The 17,710-nt window shown below is 38.8% G+C and overlaps 1 protein-coding gene, 1 long non-coding RNA gene and 1 pseudogene across 4 annotated transcripts in view; 2 read left to right on the top strand and 1 right to left on the bottom strand.

The window, feature by feature from the left end:
- Nucleotides 1–102: 102 nt before the first annotated feature.
- LOC144377506 (uncharacterized) lies at nucleotides 103–4,195 on the bottom strand. The gene is made up of 3 exons (XR_013438512.1): nucleotides 4,022–4,195; nucleotides 2,989–3,018; nucleotides 103–595 (listed from the first exon to the last, which is right to left on the bottom strand). It is a non-coding gene; the product is annotated as an uncharacterized LOC144377506 (long non-coding RNA).
- The window catches only part of Snap23 (synaptosome associated protein 23), a 34,757-nt gene continuing 21,193 nt past the window's right edge, over nucleotides 4,147–17,710 (top strand). The window contains exon 1 of one of the 2 annotated variants that reach the window (XM_078048942.1): nucleotides 4,147–4,272. The gene's annotated coding sequence lies outside the window, so the exon portion shown is untranslated. The remainder of the gene's footprint in view (nucleotides 4,273–17,710) is intronic. The other variant, XM_078048943.1, reaches the window with a different exon arrangement.
- LOC110598116 (mediator of RNA polymerase II transcription subunit 28 pseudogene) lies at nucleotides 4,186–16,346 on the top strand (annotated as a pseudogene). Its single transcript, XR_013438508.1, has 2 exons — nucleotides 4,186–4,272; nucleotides 15,009–16,346. The product of XR_013438508.1 is annotated as a mediator of RNA polymerase II transcription subunit 28 pseudogene (transcript).

Raw genomic sequence — 17,710 nt, 5'->3', positions numbered from 1 at the left:
TCGTCGCGCTCTTCCCCCTGTCCCCCATCCCCCATCGCCTTTCTCAACAATCGAGCTTTATTTGTACACAAGAGAGTGAACAACGGACACAGGGGAAGAGGCTTTACTCAAAAAGAATGGAAGAACAAAGGCAGTCCGCTGCACCAACCTTTCTGAACCTTTCTCATTCTCCTTGCTCTTTCTGGGTCTCTAGTTTCTTTCCAAGTCCCCCCACCATAGGTAGTGACAACTGTTTGGGCTCAATTTCCAAATCACTCATTATTTGTAAAACGTATTGAAGTTCAAAGGAAGGTACTAGAGCCTTAGTACAGACAGACCCAAGTTCAAATCTCAGCTTATTTGTGACGTTGGTCAAATTGCAAATTTTCTTGGAACTTCAATTTTCTAAGTTAAAATTAGGTTTAATATCTCACAGGGTGTTGCTAAAATGAAATGAAATAGCAGAGGTCAAGTACTTATCTATGACCGTTACCTATTAATCAGCATACATAGGGGCTGGGGATGTGGCTCAAGCGGTAGCGCGCTCGCCTAGCATGCGTGCGGCCCGGGTTCAAGCAGCACCGCATACCAACAAAGATGTTATGTCCGCCGAGAACTAAGAAAAAATAAATAAATGTTAAAATTCTCTCTCTCTATCTCACTCTCTAAAAAAAAAATAAAAAAAAAAATAATCAGCATACATTCCCTCCTTATTTGTGCCTAAAGTATTTTTTATTATTAAACTTAGCCCATACTCATTCCCTGGGAATTCTGTATTAGTGGCCAAGACTAGTCAGAAAAAAAAGTTACATTAAGGTTGATAATAATGTGAAATGTTGCTACTCCTGTATGATTGAAATTAAAAGAACATCTCAAAAAAAAAAAAAAAAAGAACATCTCCACTTAAGTAGACCTTTAATGCCCCAAATCAATATAAGCAGCTACCTTAATCTATGTATAAATCCAGATTTGCTTCTAGAGGTTCAGGAAACTCCCAATTCTGTATTTGTGACATCACAAAACTTTGAGATATTGAAGATCTGTAGTATGCTGCTCATTCTACTCCTTTAAAGTCATGCCAAGGAAGAACCTCTTTACCCTATAAGCTCAGGACCATAGTCAAAGTCGAATATGGTCAGATATTGGTGAACATCAAGGTAATTCTAGATCAGGATTTCTCAACCTTTAGAATATTGATACTTTAGAGCCAGTCAGGGTGATGCATATTTGTAATTCCAGAGACTTGTGAGACTGGGGCAGGAGGATCACAAGTTTGAGGCCAATCTGGACAATTTATTGAGATGCTGTTCTCAAAAAATAAAAAAAGTCTGGGGAATATGGCTAGTGATTAAGCTCCCCTTGGTTCAATTCCCAATACCAAAATAGTAACAGTAGTAATAATAATAATAATAATGCTGACAATGTAGCTCAGTGGTAGAGTGCTTCTGGTTTCAATCCCAGTACTGCAAATATATATGTATATATTATATAATATATACATATATATAAATATATATATTTCTTTATATATATATATTTCTTTATATATATATATTTCTTTATATATATATAAATATATATATATTTCTTTATATATATATATATATACAGAAAGAAAAGAAGGAAAAAAAAGAATTTTAACATTTTGGAGCAGATAATTCTTTATTGTTAAGGGCTATCATATGCATTATAAGATGTTTAGCATCTTGGACACTACATGCTAGTAATACTCTACCATTCTTCATCGTCAAAATAATTAAAAAAACATCTCCAGACTTTGACAAATGTCCACTGGAAGACAAAACTGTCCCTGACTGAGAATCATGATATTATACCCATGACCCTCTCAATCCTCAGTGAACTCAGTCATATACTTCCTTCACCTCTGCCCTCAAAGTGATTACTGTTTTGGAAAGCTACAGAGAACAGAAACTGGTGAGTTCATTTCTAACCATCTCAAAAAGTCCCTCTACACTGCTTATTAATCCTTACTACTTTTCCAAAGCTTCTCAACTTCCTTGAAACTCCCAATACTACTTCCCTTTTTGTCAGATGACTTTGTCTCCTACTTTACAAAGAAAATAAGTCCTCAAATGAAAACTTATTTAATTACTGTTATTAAAAATACAAACACTTCCTTTCATTATAATTGAGGTTATTTCCTTTCTCTCTCCCTTTCTAAGACTATTCCTCCCACCAGTGCTTTGAATTGCCTCCCTCCCCCGGCCCCTCTCTCTCTTTTTGTTGTTGTTGTTGGTAGTGATGGTGGTGGTGCTGTACCACTGAGTTACATCTCCAGCCCTTTTATTTTTAATTTTTGGTACTGAGGATTGAACCCAGGGTTATTTTACCACTGAGCCATATCCCCAGCCCTTTTTATTTTTAATTTGAGACAGGGTCTTACTAAGTTGTTTAGGGTCTGGCTAAATTGCTGAGACTGATCTCAAACTTGTGATCCTCCTGCCTCAGCCTCTGAAGTCACTGGGAGTATAAGATGAGCCCTCATGTTTGGTTGTTAGTTTTTTTTTTTGAGACAGAATCTTTTGTTAAGCCACTGAGTCTGGCCTCAAACTTGTGATCTTCCTGCCTCAGCCTCCAGAGTAGCAGGTATTACAGATGTATGCCACCAATGCTTAGCAAACTGCCTCTACCCTTACCTCTCAAAATCCTTAGCTTCTTTCTTTCTTTCAATCAACTTTTTCTCAGATGGATCTTCTCTATCAAGCTCAAGTTTCTCTTGTATTAATTTTAACATAAAACCCAACAGCAAAAACAAATGAAAACCTTGACCCTTTATTATCCTCTCTCCCTCCTCTTGGCAAGGCGAAAGTTTCCAAAAGCATTGTACAACTTGTCCTCATTTCTGCATTTCTCTGAACTACTGCAATCTATATTTCAGCCCCATCATTCCCCTAAACAGTGTCACTAAGATTGCCAATGATCTCTGTTACTAAATTCAAGACATTTCTTCAGGGCTGGAGATATAGCTCAATTGGTAGAGTGGCTTACCTTGCATGCACAAGGCACTGGGTTAAATCCCTGGCTCCACAAAAAAAAAAAAAAGAAAAGAAAAGAAACATTTTTTTTCAGGCTTCATCTTCTTTAATCTCTTAGGAATAGAGTACTACTTCTTTGAAAAACTTTCCCCTCTTTTTTTCCAGCATTTTGTCTTTTTCTTAGAGTTGTGTGGAAGAGTTCCTGGAGCGGTGGTTATAAAACAGTCATCTACTTGCTTAAAATCCATTAATAGCTATCAGTAACCGCAAAACGAAGGCTAGGCTCAGTAGTCCAAAATTCTAAGACCTTCCAAGGTCTGGCCATGTCAGGTTTGGGAAGGGAGGTTAGTTGTGTCTGCCCCCTCCTTCTGGGGATTGAATCCAGGGCCTCACATAAGCTAAACAAGCGCTTTACGACTGTTATAACCCCATCATCATCCCACCTCCAGCTCCCACTTTTCTTTTTCCTTCTTCTACTTTGTTTTTGCTTTTGAGGCAGGGTCTCCCTTTGTTACCCGGGCTGACCTGGAACTTCTATGCTTAAGCCATCCTCCAGTCTCAGCTGCCCAAGTTGCTGAGCCACCATGCCCTGCTTGTTGCCAGCCTTTTGTAGCTTATTTTTCCCTACACTCAGGGATACAGGATGAGCTCTAAGCCTCTAACAAGGATGAAATACAAGGCATTTCCTGAAGGCGCTATGTTGTTCTTGGCATACCCTGTTTCCATAGCTTGGAAAACTAGCTCCTTCCCTCCTGGACTTCCGGGGGAACTCCCATTTATCTTTTAAGACTCGCAAGGTCACTTCCTTCGGTAACCCTTTTAGACACCCCCTAAGAATAAAATGTTTTGTTTATTGTAAGTCAAAGGCGCCTCAGATTTTATATATGCCATGCATCGTACTGTAGCCACTATAATTTGTTAACCTATGTATCTCCCAGTCTCGACAGATCAAAGGAATTCTAGTCACTTTTTTTCCCCCTCAGTGTTCATCCCGCAGTCTCTGGCACACGGATGCTTTTGGCAAATGTTGCACGAACGCCTCCCACCTGCGGGCGAGACGGGAATCTATCCGGTTAACGGGTGAATTTCCCCAGCTCTCAGCCTGCGTGGCACGGAGATTTAAACCTACCGCACAGTGATTGGCTCTAGCTGTAGGGTGTGTCTGCGGTCAGGGAGCCCGAGAAGTGCGCAGGCGCGTGGCTTGGGGGCACGCAGGCGCGACAAGGGCGCTGCTCCTGGTCCGGTCTGGTGGTGTCCGAGCTGCCGCGGCCGGAGAGGAGTGGCCCGGAACTGCTTGGTGAGTCTCCAGGAATGGAGCTGAGGTAGCTAGCCGGGAGGAAGGTTGGGATCATATCTTGAAGATAAAGAGAATATCGTGACGGTTGGAAAGTTAGTGGGGTCGGACTTAAGGGGAGGAGGGGGCCCTCCGGCCCAGGCTTGGCCGATTGGGCCCGGAACGAGGCGAGGCACAAGAAGAAGTTCGAGGGGCCGGCGGAAGAAGGATGACCTGATCCTTGTATTCGTCTTCGAAACCACACAGATCAACTCTCAGTCCCTCACCGTGTTGATGTGGTCGGGATTAATAGACTGCGTGGTGACCACTGTAGTCAAGTAGTTGTAAGATAACTGTTTGAAGGACTCCGAGGTTCATGGCTTTGGATAGCCCTTGCCTGTCGAGTAGAGTTCGTCCTTATCTTGCGGTTTTTCCGCAGAGACACAAACAAAAGGATCAGTGAAAGAAGGTAGTAGGGGGTTAGAAACTACTGTAAAATGCAGTTTCACCCCGTCCTTTGTTTCCTCTTTAATCATTAGTCATTACAATATGAGGAAAGACAGCTGATGATTGAGGAAACCGAAAGATATCAAAGTTGGGAAAAGTGGACGAGAAAGGAGTGTCATTTTACCTTTTGCTGTTTTTCATCTGCCAAGATGGGAAACCGTGGCTGGAGAGGGGAGTTTGGATACTGGCAGCTTTCTAACAGCGTTCCCTCAGTTTTGTGAATAGCATAGCTTCTTAATAGCAAATATTTTAAGAATTGAGAGATCTTACTCCACCTGTTCAACTGCCTTTAAGACTGTTTCTTAGGTATAAAATACTAAAAGTGCAGATAAAAAATGGCCAGATAAAAAATGGGTTTTCCCACTTTCTTTTTTCCCTCCGTTCTTGCCTGTCCTGGGAAATACCACACTTGAAACTCATGAGACATAATTACTTTGAGGTCTAATCTGAATGTATTTTATAATAAAATAAAAAAGTAATATTTCTGCCAACAGCTAAGTTGATGCCTAAGGCATCTGATGATTACTTTGTCATTTGTTCTTTTGGCCAGAGATATTGAAAACACATTCTTATTAGCAGATATTAACAGATGGGAAAAAAACCTTTTCATGTTATCATGCTCTTGTGACAGATCATGTGGAAATAAGTTAAATGATCATATAACAACTTGCAGCTTAAACAGTTACCAGTTTTGCTAGGGTTTTTTTTTTTTTCCTTCAGGTGCTTTGAAGTGTGTGGATATGCCTTTGAAAATCATAGAAAATCATTGTTTCTGAATAGGAATGGTTCATTGAGCCATTATTTTCCTAACAGTATTACACTCTTTCCTAAAAACAGTAGAATCTCTATAGGCATTTTGGTATTTGTTTCTTTAACTGAATGAAAGTATAGTATACAAGTTTACTTAACTAAAGGTCATATCTTTTCTCATCATTCGGAACACACCCTAGAACCAGGAAGAAAGCATAGAAACAAAAACAGACCCTGTGCCCCGTGTTTATGGCACAACTTTTGGGTCTTCACTAATAAATTATTACCTTTATAATTTTTGCCATTTTATTTATTATTATTTATTTATATTTTGTCATCATTGTTTGGTGTTGGGGATTGAATCCATGACAAGTGTGCACTCTAATACTGAGCCACACCCCCACCCCAAATTTTACTTAATACTTTAAATGGACTTTTTATTTAAAATCTTTTTTTTTTTTTTTTTTTTAACTTTTTTTAATATTTATTTTTTAGTTTTCGGCGGACACAACATCTTTGTTGGTATGTGGTGCTGAGGATCGAACCCGGGCCGCACGCATGCCAGGCGAGCGCGCTACCACTTGAGCCACATCCCCAGCCCCTAAATGGACTTTTTAAAAAACATTACCCTCCCTGGTCAGTGGCACATCACTTGGGAGGCTGAGGCAGGAGGATTGCAAGGTCTAGGCAAGCCTCAGCAACTTAGCAAGGCGCTAAGCAACTTAGTCAGACCTTGTCAGGAAAAAAAAAAAAATTAAAAGGGCTGAGGACTTAACTCAGTGATGAAACGCCTCTGAATTCAATCCTCAGTACAAAAAAATAAAAAACAAATAAAAATTTTTTAAAAAATTTTCCTCTTCTAAATTGAATCTCTTGAAATCATGGTTTTGATGTATTTTATACTTTTTTCTAATACACATTATAATAAATATATAACTAGTCGGTGTATAAGCTACCAACTTTTAAAGTAACATTAAGATTGGACTAAGGTCAATGGACTTGAAAAATCTGTGAGCCCTGTGATGATAATATTTATTATACTTACCCAATTCTAGCACATTTATCTGGTTTCATCAGATGAAAGCAAATTGGAATGGCAGAGGGGAAGAAGAACATGTTTACCCTTGGATGTTTTTGTGAAATCAGCTGCCTTCTCCCCCCAAATTAAGGCCTTTTGTTTTGTTTTTATATCACATTCTGTACACCTACTTTTTGGCAAGGTCTGCATATGCTAATGTTAGCATTTATAATATGTTCTTTGCATCCAATGGTGCTGAACTTCTTATTCTAGTACCATATTTAGAGGGGCAAATGACCGAGACAGGATTTTGTTATGTTGGAGGGATGTCTGAAACTGATAGATCCTGTGCCTTCAACAATTGGAGGAAGTGGATTATGGAGCCAGGAAATAGCATGCACTGTGCCTTTATTTATTTATTTAGCAATGTTGGGGGTTGAACTCAGGCCCTCCTCTATGCTAGCAAATGCTCTGCCATAGAGCTGCAGTCCTATCTATGCATTTTTAGGAGTCAGAATGGAAGTGGCCTCTGTTTGCACTCATTTAAATTCACTGACATTTTGGTTTCAGTTTAGGTTGTATTGCTATTAAAATATTGAAATCACTGGTCACTATATTTCTCTGGAATTCCTTCATCTTGTTGGTATTTGTGAGTTCTAAAACTTAGGTTTATAAGTTTTATTTTAACAATATGTTGATAAGTGAGATGACTTTAGATGATCTCTTGTTCTTATAAAATAAAATAGAAACTTATTGGTACAATACACAAATCCTTCACAGTCTATCTCCTTTTTAATCCATCCTGCCAGCTACATGTATGTGAGGGAGCAAGCACCCTCACACACGCACACACACACACACACACACACACACACACACACACACACACACCCCTGTCTTGCACTGTGGCATTTCTTTTTCTTTTTTTTTTTTTTTTTTTATGGTGCTGGGGATTGAACCCAGGGCCTTGTGCTGTGAGGCAAACACTCTACCAACTGAGCTATATCCCCAGACCCCTGTGGCATTTGATAATCCAAACTCACAATATTTTTAGAGTTGATCATACTTGGATTTTGATTCACACAAATCAAAATTGGGAGATATTAAATAATTTTTTTCAGTGCTGAGGATTGAATTTAGAGACCTTGTATATACTAAGTATTTGCTCTACCATTGAGTTATACCCACAGTCCCTGAGATGTTTACTAATTATATTGAAAGATTATAGTAGCTTTATTAAGCACTTTGTGCTAGGCATTGTTTTGTTTGGTTTTGGTACTCGGAATTGAACCCAGGGCTCCTGCATGCTAAGCATATGTTCTGCCACTGAGCTATACCCCCCAATGCTAGCCATTGTTCTAAATGCTTTGCATAAATTAACTCAATCCATATAATAATACTTGAAGTAAGCATTATCATCATCATCATATCATTATTTAATGAGGAAACTGAAGCATAAGAAGTCAAATAAGCAGTTGTCAGGATTTGAAACCATAATGCCTCCAAATAGGAATACCTTTTAATGTTCTGTGGAATATTATTTTCCAGCAGCCTGAGTAATTTATGCTATATGTGACATCTGATTCCTTGCATCAGAACATTTGAGAAGCTAACAAGACCATCTAAGTAAAATTGGAATCAGAGCCAACATACTAAGATGGATGGGGAGAATGTTTAGACAGAGTAAAGACTTACTATTTCATCTTCACCCCACCCTTGGTATTTCCTAGCAGATAACTACTTATAACTGTCAGATTGTCTTCCTTAGATAGATTGTTCGATTCTGGTCCTTTTTTATTTTTATTTTTATGTGGTGCCCGGGATCAAACTCAGTGCCTCACGCATGCTAGGCAAGCACACTACCACTGAACTACAACCCCGGCTCAAGCTTCTGACTCTTTAGCCACTTTGTTATCTTTCACATATTTAATTAATTAAAAAAATTTAATTGTTGATAGACCTTTATTTTTATGTGGTGTTGAGAATCGAACCCAGTGCCTCACACATGCTAGTCGAGTGCCCTACCTCTGAGCCCTAGCCCCAGCCCAATAATTGATTTTTTTGTTCTGATTTTTCTTTTTTTTTTTCATTTTATTTATTTATTTATTTATTTGTGGTACCAGATTGAACCCAAGGGTCCTCTACCACTGGGCCACAGTTCCAGCCTTTTTATTTTGATACAGGGTCCTGCTAAATTGCCCAGACCGACCTCAAACTTTTGATCCTTCTGCTTCAGCCTCTTGAGTCACTACAATTACAGGCATGTGCACCTCACTGGCTGAGGGTTAATATAATTGATTACAATCACATCTTCATCTGACTTCCCAGAATTGTGAAAGTACCAAGGTTGGCAGGGACATGAAGATCAGGTGTTGCTGGGTGCATAGCATACACCTGTAATCCCAGCTCTGGAGGCTAAGGCAGGAGGATCCCAAGTTCAAAGCCAGCCTCAGCCAAAAGTAAGACACTAAGCCACTGAGTGAAACCCTGACTCTAAATAAAATACAAAATAGGGCTTGGAGTGTGGCTCAGTGGTTGAGTGCCCCTAAGTTCAGTTCGCAGTACCCCCCAAAATTAAAAAAAGACCAGGTGTTAGACACAGAGCAATTAAATTACTAGGCACTTGTATAAAACTGAAGTATAGTTTTGGCGGTTTTTTTTTTTTGGTTCTTGATATGTAGTAGTTCTCTCTGACCTGATATGATTTCTGTCTTGAATCATATGCTTTAGTGTACTTTGAAACCAAGATGTTTATATTTGATATGCTTCTGTGGTCTGCCTATCGTATTTGCATAGTTTTGGGGCCTCTGTGTAAAAACGGTTAAAGTTGTTCATACAGAGGAAGGTAGAAGGAAACTTGAGAGGAAGTAAAAGGAGGAAACTATTTTAATTTAAATGAAACTATGAGCTTATCTAAATGCCTTCAGGAAGAATTGTGTTTCCTAATTGGAACATAGTTTCTTTTGGGGGGCCAGGATATGTAGAATATTTTGGAATAATCAAAACCCATAGTTTGTATGATTTAGTTCCCTTGTACTTATAGTTTTTGAGGAAGTAGGGTGAACCTTTTTAGCTTTTCATATTAGAAATAGTATCTAGGAGCAAAAATTATAGTCTTAAAGAGAAATTAAATTGTTTTACCCAGTAAACGATTATCTGTTTCTGAATTTCTGATTTATTTTCTTCTACTCTTTTCTTTTTCTTGATACCAGACATTGAGCCCAGGTGCTTAACTACTGAGCCCTAGCCCCCCCCCCTTTTTTTTTTTTTGAGAGAGAGAGAGAGAGAGAGAGAATATTTTTTAATATTTATTTTTTAGTTCTTGGCAGACACAACATCTTTGTTTGTATGTGGTGCTGAGGATCGAACCCGGGCCGCACACCAGGCGAGCGTTCTACCGCTTGAGCTACATCCCCAGCCCCCTCCCCAGCCCTTTTATATATTTTATTAGACAAAGGGTCTCGCTGAGTTGCTCAGGGCCTCTCTAAGTTGCTGAGGCTGGCTTTGAACTTGCATTTCTCCTGCCTCAGCCTCCTGAGCCACTGGGATTACAGGCATGAGCCACCGCACCTGCCTTCTGATTTATTTTCTGTAATCCTTTCTTCTATTCCTTGCATCTATTTTCTATTATTCATCTTTAAATCTTAAAATAGGAAATGTGTAAGTATGTTATATATACACTTACTTGGACTTCATTAGGGCTTAGAATGAAGGCATTTATGACATGAGATATCAGATGTGGGTTGAAGATGATTGGCAAGACTTCACCTTGCCTAAATAAAATGTAAACCCAAACCATTCAAGTATTTTGGCTCTGATTCCAAGTTCAGCTAGAAACTTTCTAATTAGATCCCACTCTGATGCCAGATTAGTACCATAGACAGAGAACATAACTGATAACATGAGTATAAACACTCAGTTCATTAATAACTGTCATTTTATAAACCTTTACTTTGTGCCAGTCACTGTACTAATCAATTTAGGTACATTAACTAATTTTATTTCTGAAATAACCCTGGTAAGTAGATCTGTTATCTCAATGAATGAGGAAACTGTGACTTAAATAGGTTAAGTATCTTGCTTGGCTGCTGTAGTTTGGATGTGCCACCCCTGACCGCAAAGTTCAAGTGCTGAATGTTTCTTCTTTAGTTTAGTATAGTATAGAGGTAATGCATCCTTGTTTGTTTTGTTGAGACAGGGTCTTGCTATGTTCCCAGGATGATTTTTAACTCTTGGGCTCAAGTGAACCTTTCATTTAGGCCTCAAAAATTCAGGACAGGGCTGGGATTGTGGCTCAGTGGTAGAGTGCTCGCCTAGGTGAGACCCTGGTTTGATTCTAAGCATCACATAAAAATAAAGGCATTTTGATGTGTCCATCTACAAAAAAGATTCATTCTCTCTCTCTTTCTCTAAAAAAAATTTTCAGAACAAAAAATTCAGAACAAAAGGTATCTGCTGTGCTGGATGTAAGGTAGTGGAACCTTTAAGAGGTGGGGTATAGTGCAAGGTAATTAGGTCATTAGAGGGCACTGCTGGTCTCATAGAGTACTCTCAGAATGGGTTTGTTATGAAAAGAGTGCACCCCCCATGCTTGGCTTCTGTACAACACTGGTTCCCTTTCCAGGGGTCTCTCACAAGAAGCCAAACACCTGGGGGCCATGTGATCTTGGACTTTCATCTTTCAAAACTGTGAGCTAAATAAACCTCTTTATAAAGTTTTGTTTTATTCAGCATTTTCTCTGCTGTGACTAAAGGATCTCAGAAGAGGAAGAGTTTATTTGAGGGCTCACAGTTTCAGAGGTCAGTCCATTGAAGGCCGGCTTAATTTCTCGGGGCTCAAGGTGAGACAGAACATCACGGTGGAAGAGTATGGCAGAGGGAAGCAGTTCACATCTTGATCAGAAAGCAGAGAGAGTCCACTGGCTAGAAACAAATGTATACCCAAAGCCATGCCCCAATTCTCACCTCCTCCAGCCACATCCTACCACTCTAGTTACCACTCAGTTAATTAAATCACTGATTGGATTAAGACTCTTATAACCGAATCATTTCTCTTCTGAACCTTCTTGCATTGTCTCACACATGAGCTTTTCGGGGGCAAATCACATCCAAACCATGACAAGTACCCAGACTCAGGTATTTTGTTATCAATAGAAAATGAACTAAGACACTAGGTATCAGAATAAGGAAGAATTCAGGATCTGTTACAAACTACTATATAATGCTCATTCAACACAGTTTATTTAATTATTCATCTTCTCTAGAAATAACAAGCTTAGTAACAGAAGATTTAATAATAAATAAAATCATATACAACCCAAGTAACTCTTATTTCTTTTCTTTTCCTTATTTTTAAGTTTTCTTGTAGCACTGGGGATTGAACCTATGACCTCACACATACTAGGCAAGCCGTCAACCACTGAGCTACATACCCAGCCCATATGTGGAATTTTCTTGACTTTGAAATTTATTCTTTTAGTTTATAGTATATCTTCAATAAGTATTTAATCCTTTTTATTTTATTTTTTTTTAGCTGTGGATGGACATAATACCTTTATTTTCTTTCTTTATTTTTATGTGGTGCTAAGAATCAAACCCAGTGCTTCATACATGCTAGCAAGTGCTCTACCACTGAACTACAATCCCAGCCCCAAGTATTTAATCTTTTATGATGATTTTAAATGTCTAAAAACAGATTAGTGTTTGCAGATATACTAACATAAAATTCACAACTTTTAGGAGCTGGGAGAGTAGCTCAGTGGTAGATTGTATGCTTAGCATACATGAGGCCTTTGGTTTGATTCCCAGCAACACAAAAAACAAAACAAAGAACTCGTCCCCAGCACCAATAATGATGATGATGATGATGATGATGATGATGATGATGATGATGTTAATGTCATCTTAATGAGATTTTACTCTCTTGTACCAATTGTTAATAATAGCCAGAAAGTCAGTTTAAAATAATTTAATGTTGTTACGAGATAGAAAACTTGGGCTTTCTTTTTATCTTTAAAAATAGAGAAAGACATGTTTTCACAATTCCTGTACATTGCTTTAAATACAGACTGCACTTGGATCTTTCAGGTATTTTTATCTTATTTTTTTGGTACCAGGAATTGAACCCAGGAGCGCTTAACTACTGAACCACATCTTTAGCCCTTTTTATTTTTCATTTTAAGACAGGGTCTCACTAAATTGCTTAGGGCCTTGCTAAGTTGCTGAGGCTGGCTTTGAACTTGGGTCTTTCTGCCTCAGCCTCCTGAGCCGCTAGGATTATAGGTGTGTGCCACCATGCCTGGCTTGTAATTTCATTTCATTCTTTTATTTTTAATATCTGAGGATGCTAATTGTTGATAGGAAAGTTAGAGAAAGAAGATGCACTGGTGGTGAGGGGTAATGACAAAAGATTGTTATAAATTCTCTATTCCAAGCTAAGTTCTCTGTTCTCTTCATAGGATCCTATTTTGATCTTTTGTTTTTAAGTATTTTTAGTTGTAGATGGAACACAATACCTTTATTTTACTTTATTTACTTATTTTTTTTTTAAAGAGAGAGAGAAAGGGAGAGAGAGAGAGAATTTTTTTAATATTTATTTTTTAGTTTTCGGCAGACACAACATCTTTGTTTGTATGTGTGCTGAGGATCGAACCCGGGCCGCACGCATGCCAGGGGAGTGCGCTACCGCTTGAGTCACATCCCCAGCCCTATTTTTTTAAATTTATTTTTATGTGGTACTGAGGATTAAACCCTCGAGGCAAGCACTGTACCACTGAGCTACAACCTCAGCCCTTGTCTGCTTCTTAGAACTCTTATCATAAAAATATTAAGAACTTGTTCAGACCCCACTAGAACCCATTCCTGCCACCAAATATGTTCTGCTATTATTATTTTTAGACTTTTATGGATTGAAATTGTTGATTATCCATAGTCCCACAAATTATATTTACTGTGTTTGCCAACTGGAAGCCTTCTCTTATATGAACTAGGATCTAGAATTTATTGCTTGTCTTTGTTTTCTTTGGTCTTATAAATCTACTTTCTTTGTTGTCTTAGCTATCGAATTTTATGATAAAAACAAATGTATGAAATTTAAAATATGACTTCATGGTAAACTACTTGGAAAATTGGAAAAAGAAGAAAAGCCATTCCTAGTTCTGTGAATACCTCCACAGCCATTGACAGTATTTTGATTACTTCCCTGCTAAACTTTTTTCTACTTAGATTTTATTTCCATTGTAATTTTAGTACATTATTTTTTTTAGTCCATCTTTGTTTACCTTATATTCTAGTCATCATAACTTTAGTCCTTTTTGTGGTTTGTGTCATTTTGTTCCTTGTTTGCCCAGTCTTAGCCAGAAAAACAACATTTAAGGCATATTTTATTTTATTTTTTAGACATACAAAGCTATGTATATATAAATATACAGATATAGGTATCTATATCTATATACATACAATATGCAATATATGTATATAAGCATGTATACACACATATATACACATATATACATATATATAGAGAGAGATGCACTTTTTTTTTTGTTCAGAGGTGTCTAACAGGAAACTTGGTTTAATGTTAACCTGTGTGATATTTGTCTTGATGTGTACAGTCTCATGACTGCCATGAAAAGAGATGTGTAGTCTATACAATATCATCAGCTTTAATATTCAAATTTAGCTGGACAGATGGAACAATGAATAAGTTAGTAACTGTTATTCTCAGTTACTTTCATCATAAGTGTCACTCAGTACTTTTAATAATGTCAACAATTTAACATTGTTGCTTAACTTTTATTTTGCCTATTGTTTCTGCTTCAGTAGTAATATTCTAATGCTTATGGAACACCAAACATATGCCGGGTGACTTGCTAAGCCCTTTGCATAGATCATCTATTTTTTTTTCTCCCAGTACTGAAGATTGAACCTAGGATTGAACCCACTGAGCTACATCCCTAGCCCTTTTTATTTTTTATTTTGAGACAGAGGTTGCCCAAACTGGACTTCAAATTTGTGATCCTCATGCCTCAACCTTTGAGTCCCTGGGATTATAGGCATGTGCCATCATTCATAGCTGTTTTCCTTCACCCAGTTTTAAAAAAGAAGTTAAGAAAGTTGAATTGGGACTCATCTTGTAAGTCTAGCTAGTTTTGTTGCACTCTAGCAGATTTGCAAAGACCAGTGAATCTGGGGAGTATTTTTCCTTGTCAGTCTTCATCCTTCTTAAAATTTTGCTTTGTCTCTTCTTAATTTTATTTATTTGTGGTGCTGGGGATAACCCAGAGCCTTATGCATGCAAGGCAAGCACTCTACCAACTGAGCTATAACTCCAGCCCTCTTCTTAATTTTATATACCATAATCATGTATTTAATACTCTCAGGTATCCAAAGAAAAATCTTCAGCAGCTGTGTCCTAATGTTGGCATGTGAAATACATGAGAACTTTAGAGATTCTGGATCTTTGCTTTGTATGTCATCTCTTTAGGGAATTAAAAGAAGAAGAAGAAGAAGAAGTAGTTTAAGCAGAACTTTGAGTTCACTGACCTCACTATCTTATCAAGAGTAATTCTTCACATCTACCTCCCAATTTCATCTGCATTTTTTTGGGTACTTAAAAGGCCTGACTCTTGAGTGGGCCATGTCCTGCCACGCCAGACGTGCCATTGCCGTTGAGTCCCAAGGACTCAAAGGCTGAGGCATGAGGATCACAAGTTTGAAGCCTCCACTGGATGCTATGCCCCATCCCCTGCAACCTCCACGGGGACTCCCAGGCCAGGCTTCGCTTCTTCAGGCAGCGCCTGGCACACCGAAAATTTCAAGAAGCACTTTGTTGGATGAGTTGGATTCGTCATTCGAGGCTTGCTTTGCTTCTTTGTCAGGATTATGTCAATGGCACCAATCAGGAAGAAATTCGAACTGGTGTTGATCAGAAGTTTCTGGATATCACAAGACAGACAGAATGCTTTTTTCTACAAAAAAAGATTGCAGTTGTTTGTCCAGAAACCAGAGCAAGTTATCAAAGAGGACATCTCAGAACTAAGGAATGAGTTGCAGTGGAAAGTTGTGCTGGTGCAAAAGCACTTGACAAAGCTGAGGCATTGACAGCAGGTGCTGGAGGATATCAGTGTGCAATACAAAAAGCCGGCCGAAGTCCCTCGGCCCCCTTGGCCTACCTGGAGCAGGCATCTGCCAATATTCCTGCACCTTTGAAGCAGACCTGAGAGAGGTCTGGCCTACAGGGTAGCCTGTTGCAGACAGTTCCTCTAGACCTCTCTGTGTGGACATGGCATTTTAGAACAACTATTTGCCAGAGAATGACTTGGTGTTAATTTTATTTCCACCTAAAAATTTCCCCAATTTTTATGAGCTGTTAATTACTTGAGTACTTTATAAAATGCTTGGTAGACAAAGTGAGGTTTCATTTTGTTTGCTTTGTCTATAGCAAAGTTTAGACTATTAGTTTGCCACAGGGTTTGTTTTTTTTTCCCTTGGCCTTTTGCTCCTTTTAAAAATTTTATGTAGTTTATATATAGTTTCCTCCCCCCCCTCCGGTTGTTAGTTTGTTATAATCTGAGGGGAAAAATTAAAGTAGTCCTAGAATCTGGGGAGAAAGAATTTGGTTTTAGGCCTTTTACGGTTACTACACATCCATGGTAGTAGAGAAAAATATCTAAATTTGCTGTCTCAAGACTTTGAACTACCTCAAGAAGAATCTAATGCAGCATTTGTAATACTTCCATACCAGTACAGAATGCAGACATTTTGTAAATATGACAGAAATAAAGGTTAAACTATGCTAGGTTAGCATAGTAATATTATAGTAGATCCTTAAGTTGATGCTGCCTTTTGTTTGGCTGAGTTTATGTGTTGTGTGAGTTTATGTGTTGTGTGGTGTTTGCTGTCTTGAGGGAGCTGTATTAGGAGCACGACATGCTGGAGGCCTCGTAGTAATGAACCAGTGTGAGTAACATAGCAGACCCAGTCTCCCTAGCGTGACAGCTGGCACACAAGTGATGGACAAGGGGTCAAAGCTTGGTCTGATTCTTTTTCTTTTGAGTTTTGTTTTGTTTGCTTGTGATTTTGTTTTACTTTTTGGAGAAAAGGCAGTTTACATGAAGGACAGTTCTTGCTCAGTGGATTTGATTCTAAGAGCCTAGGGCTTTGGGATGGAGGGTGACCTGCAGAGTGAATGAACCCCAGCTCCTCACCTCCACAGAGAGCATGTGAGTCCTCTGTGGGGAAGATATTTTGCCGTCTTGTCAGAAGAGGTTTTCTTTTCTCCATTTTACGCAACTTTTAGATTATATCCCTCAGCCAGTACAAACACTCCTCTGTCTTCTGAATAGTCAGTAGGTCTGTGGCTGTGTCTTGGTTCATTTTGTCCTTTCCAACCCTGAAGATCCCTCCCCATGTGCCTCGATATGCACTCATGTTCCTAGTGTGGCCTGGATGCTACCTGGTCCTCAAAGCCTTTACTCCATTCCAGGGCACAGGACTTTTATTCCTTCCACTGTCTTGTGGGTTAGTGAATTTTTTTGTGCCCCTTGCTGCATTGTATGCTCATGGCAATAAGCATCACTCCCCTGGAATATACAGAAACATGTGTTTTGTACTCACTTTGTATATACATTATTCATTTTGTTTGTGAGCTGTGAGGATGATAGTTGGTTTGTGGATCTATGACCTGTGATGACTAGCCTGAGGCCAGTGTATCTCCCCTTGGTTGGAGTGTATAGGTCAAAACTTAAAAGTTATTTTTTACTCTTAGGTTTTTAACCTGGTCATCTCATGCTAGTTAGAAGCTCTGATTGGCAGCTTTAAGTTTCCTGATTAAAAGCCTAAATAAATGCCCAGCGTGATGGCACACACCTGTAATCCCAGTGGCTCCGGAGGCTGAGGCAGGAGGATTGTGGGTTCAAAGCCAGCCTCAGCAAAAGCCAGGTGCTGAGCAACTCAGTGAGACTGCGTCTCTAAATAAAATATAAAATAGGGCTGGGGATGTGGCTCAGTAGTTGAATGCCCCTGAGTTGAATCGTTGGTATCTCCCCCCACATCCCCCCCACCCCAGCAAAACTAAGTTTGAGGCAGTCTTTCAATGATAAAAGTGTTTTTTGGTAAAATGATCAGAAACTGTTCGACTTGGTGCTTAATGAAAATGTTTTGAATGAATGTATATATAAGTTATTG

The sequence above is a fragment of the Ictidomys tridecemlineatus genome, chromosome 5 (genome assembly GCF_052094955.1).
Source record: "Ictidomys tridecemlineatus isolate mIctTri1 chromosome 5, mIctTri1.hap1, whole genome shotgun sequence".
NCBI classification, from domain to species: Eukaryota; Metazoa; Chordata; class Mammalia; order Rodentia; family Sciuridae; genus Ictidomys; species Ictidomys tridecemlineatus.
Note: the sequence above shows the minus strand (reverse complement) of the source record. Positions and strands in the feature narration are given on the sequence as shown.